Consider the following 4,217-nt stretch of genomic DNA (forward strand, 5'->3'; position numbering starts at 1 on the left):
CACTGCGATGCTCCCACCATGGTTTCCTCTCCAAACGGGAGATAAAGAGCCAGTAGCTGTTCTAAGTCGTTGCTAAATATCCCGTTCGGATCTTTCCTTCCTCCATGAAAACCAACAGTGACACTAAATTAGAGATCCTTGCAATCACGCTCAACTTCTAAGTAGGGCAGGCAGAGGAAATTGGACGAGAACGCGTGAGCTTTTAGCGAAGTTGGTGTTGTTATTTGGAGAGATGTGGGGCTTATCAGCCGAAATTCCCCAGGTGAAAAGTAAGGGAAGCTTTGCCAAAATTGGTCTGTCATGCACCGTGATTGTTTAGTCCCAGGAGACAATCAGGAGGGACATGACTTTGCAAGTTTTTGGGGGGGAGGGAGGGAGAAGTAAAGGGTTGTGTCAAAACCCATTGGGCTGCTGGATTGTTATAAATGGGCAGGCAGGTAGAGAATGACTCATTAGGGAAGAGAAAAAGAAAGAAAGAAAGAAAGAAAGAAAGAAAGAAAGAAAGAAAGAAAGAAAGAAAGAAAGAAGAAAGAAAGGAAAGAAAGAAAGAAAGAAAGAAAGAAAGAAAGAAAGAAAGAAAGAAAGAAAGAAAGAAAAAAAAAGAAATGGAGGGAAGGGGAAGGAAGGAAGGAATCCATTATTAAGCTACAGAAATTAAATATATATAGTATGGAAATAAAACATACTACAGTTTACCAATGTCATTCAGATATTCTCTCTCTCTCCATACCTTTGTATCCTTGTAAACCATCCATATGTCCGCCAGCTCTATATCGCCATAAACAGAGGTTTCTGCTTTTTAAAAGATTCTTCTTTCACTTTTAGGAGTTCTCCAGTTCCATCTAACCACCCTCTTCTCTTTCTTCTTGACTCATTCACTCAACTTTTCCAGATGTTCCTTGGGAGTTGTATCTCCAATTTTCTTCATATCATCAAATCATAGCAATGTTTCTTTCACATTGGTCTCTTCCCCCCCCTCCTTCCTTCCTTCCCTCCCTCCTTCCCTCCCCCATCCTCCCTTCCTTTCATCATCCTTCCTTCCATCCTTCATTCGTCATCTATCCATCCATCCTTCCAACTTTCATCTTTCTTTCTTTCCTTCCTTCCCTCCCTCCCATTTGACCTTCCTTCCTTCCCCCCACCCTTCCTTCCTTCCTTCCTTCCTTCTTTTCTTCCTTCCTTCCTTCCTTCCTTCCTTCCTTCCTTCCTGTCATCATCCTTCCTTCCATCCATCCTTAACTATCATCTTTCTTTCTTCCCTACTACCTTCCTTCCTTCCTTCCTTCCCTCCCTCCCTCCATCCTTCCAACTATCATCTTTCTTTCCTTCTTTCTTTCCTCCCCCTCCCTCCCCCTTCCTTCCTTCCATTACCCTCCCTCCCTTCCTTCTATTACCCTCCCTTCCTCTCTCCCTTCCTTCCTTTCCTTCCCTCCCTCCCATCCATTTATCCATTTATCCATTCATCCATTCATCCATTCACCCATTCATCCATTCATCCATTGATATGTCACCCAAGACTCCAAGCAGATAACAAAGGCCCCAAAACAGCCAATAATTAACCAAAGAAATAAGAACACCAAGGCCACATTCAAACATTTAAAATAAACTTACATCTGGCAACTAATTGCGGCAGCTTATATAGACATACACTCTCATATGCCTGTTGCAGGTGCTTATCAGAGGGGCAAGGTTTTCACTGTAAGGTTGCCCACCATCTTTGGCAGATTTGAAATCCCCCTGTCTCCAAGGGATGCCCCAGAAAAGCCCCAGAATCTCTAAGCAGGACAGCTTCAGGCCTCCTTCCCAACAGGGATTCCACCATTCTATAATGGTCAGAAAATCAGGCTTAGGAACAGGTGGACGTACCTGTTTTCAGGGGTGGGCTTCAAAAATTTTAACAAGGGGTTCTCTGCCTGGTTGCTGGGTGGGCGTGGCCATGGTGGGCATGGCCTAGTTGGCCTCCTGCACTGGAGGGGGGGGGGCTTTTTTGCCGTTCCCGGGCTCCGAAGGCTTTTTCTGGGCCTCCGGGAGGGCGAAAACAGCCTCCACAGGCTCAGGAGTCCCTCTGGAGGTTGTAAACAGGCCATTTCCCGGCCTTCTTGAACTTCCGGTAGGCCCGAGCCTCCGTGCGCATTTACTTGCATCCAAAATGGGCCGCGTGGGGACTCCTGGGAGGGGAGGGGCCAGCCAGGAGTGGGATTTGGGGGTTCTCCTAACTGCACAGAATTTTAGCTAGAAGTTCTTCCGAACCCCTGCGGACCCCCAGCAGCCGACCCCTGCCTCTTCTGCGATGGCAACCCAGAACGGACATCTTCTATCAGAGATATTTGCTCAGAAATTAAAAATTATCTTCCTTTTGGCCTCAAACGGAACATGATTTCTTCATGGGAGGAAGTTTCAAACTGTTTCACCTGCGACTTATTTTGCTGCTCTAGTTCACGGTGATTTTCTGCTTTACTGATAAACTGCATTCCTCAAATTGGAAAAAAAAACAACAACCAAAAATTGGAAAGATGTACTGATGGGTTGTGACATGATTTTTTTAAAAAAAAAACATTGATAGATCAACTGTTTATTGATTTATCTTATGAAACAGTTCCTGTAGCTGCCCTTTTACTGCTAGAACTCTGGGTAGCTACCAATGAATTAAAACCCCAAAACCAGGGCGGGGATTCAGCCGGTTCGGACCAGTTTGGCGAATCGGATGTTAATTTTACATCTGGTTCACTGAACCGGTAGTTCCAAGGACTGGCTGGCCCCACCCACCCCACCCACCCTTCCCAGGATTCTCCATGTGGCCCATTTTGGATGCCAGGTAAGTGCAGGATCTCTGCGGAGGCTCTGGGAGAGTGAAAAATGTTCCGGAAGTCTGGAAATGGGCCCGTTTGGTCTCTGGAACCTGTGGGAGGCTGTTTTCACCCTCCTGGAGGCCCGAGGAAAGCCTCCAGATTCCGGGGATGGTGAAAACATCCCCCCCCATCATGGTGCCGAAGGCCGAGTAGGCTATGCCCACTATGGCTACGCCCACCATGGCCACGCCCACCCAGCAACTAGGCAGAGAACTGGTTGCTAAAAATTTTCAACCCCAGCCCAGCCCAAAATGGCAGAACAACATAAATGTGTTAAACAAGGAATTATAACAATTGATATACCAGAGACCCTCCCGTCTCGCGGTCAACAATGAATAAACAATCAGTGCCTGAGAATCTGAGAGAAGTCCCAAGGTTTAAGCACCTTTTGAAAAGACAATAGAATTGGGGGGGGGTGGCCTCTTTGGGTTTGAGAACATGCACTACATCCCCCCCATGTCAATCCATGCTCTTGAAGGAACTCAGTGGGATGGACAAATTGTTTTCTTCTAATGCTCCTGGAGGAACTTTGGGTAAAACATCCGTTTGCCATAGAAAAGATGCCAGGTTTAGAATAGAATAACAGGGTTGGAAGGGACCTTGGAGGTCTTCTAGTCCAACCCCCTGCCTAGGCAGGAAACTCTATACCATTTCAGACAAATGGCTATCCGACATCTTCTTAAAGACTTCCAGTGTTGGGGCATTCACAACTTCTGGAGGCAACTTCTGTTCCACTGATTAATTGTTCTCACTGTCAGGAAATTTCTCCTCAGTTCTAAGTTGCTTCTCTCCTTGATTAGTTTCCACCCATTGCTTCTTGTTCTACCCTCGGGTGCTTCGGAGAATAGTTTGACACCCTCTTCTTTGGGATATTGGAAGACTGTTATCATGTCTCCCCTAGTCCTTCTTTTCATTAAACTAGACATGCCCAGTTCCTGCAACCGTTCTTCATATGTTTTAGTCTCCAGTCCCCTAATCCTCTTTGTTGCTCTTCTCTGCACTCTTTCTAGAGTCTCCACATCTTTTCTACATCGTGGCGTTTAGTCCATGAATTCTCCAAAGAAAACAATGTTGTCAAAAATGGGGGATAATGTTGAAAAGGGACATTGGATGTCTTCTAATCCAACCTCCTCCTCCTCCTGTGTGGATTCTGTTCTTTCAGTCACTTGAATCAAAGAACGTGTTAAACACATACATTGTTTTAGAAACTTTCCCACTATTCTGGTGATTGATGATTATTTTAGCTCCTTGGTGCATTTTAACACATTTTATTGTGTTTTTATTTTCAGAACTTTAGTGAGGGTTCTTTTTTTCTTTTTTCTTTAACCGTGCTGTAAATGGCATTGGGGGAAAATGGGAGAGAATCCA

Source organism: Natrix helvetica, assembly GCF_964273705.1.
Source record: "Natrix helvetica genome assembly, chromosome: 2".
Classification (NCBI taxonomy): Eukaryota; Metazoa; Chordata; class Lepidosauria; order Squamata; family Natricidae; genus Natrix; species Natrix helvetica.